The sequence below is a fragment of the Enhydra lutris genome, unplaced genomic scaffold (genome assembly GCF_002288905.1).
Source record: "Enhydra lutris kenyoni isolate GAN:26980312 unplaced genomic scaffold, ASM228890v2 scaffoldscaffold58, whole genome shotgun sequence".
Classification (NCBI taxonomy): domain Eukaryota; kingdom Metazoa; phylum Chordata; class Mammalia; order Carnivora; family Mustelidae; genus Enhydra; species Enhydra lutris.
The window spans coordinates 7,527,595-7,527,934 of record NW_019154142.1 but is presented as its reverse complement, the minus strand read 5'-3'; positions in this window follow the sequence as shown (position 1 = coordinate 7,527,934).

The following is a 340-nucleotide window of genomic DNA, read 5'->3' as shown; positions in this document are numbered from 1 at the left end:
TCCCCTATGGTCTATATTCTCACCATTACAGACAAAGTGATCCTTTCAAAACCTAAATTGGATCATATCACTCTTTATGCTCTGACTCTACCCGTGGCTACACATCTCACTCAAAGTTAAAAGCAAAGTCTTTACTATGTCCTAGAAGGATCTACATGATCTGCTACTCCCACCAGCCTTCCCTTTCCCCCTAACCTGCTATATTTTTCTCCCTGGCACTTAATACCATATTTAATCCTATACTGTTATTTATTTCGTGTCTCCTCCCACTGAAATTTAAGCTCCTTAAGAGCAAAGACTGACAGTTTTGTCCACTGCTCTATCTATAGTATATAGATAT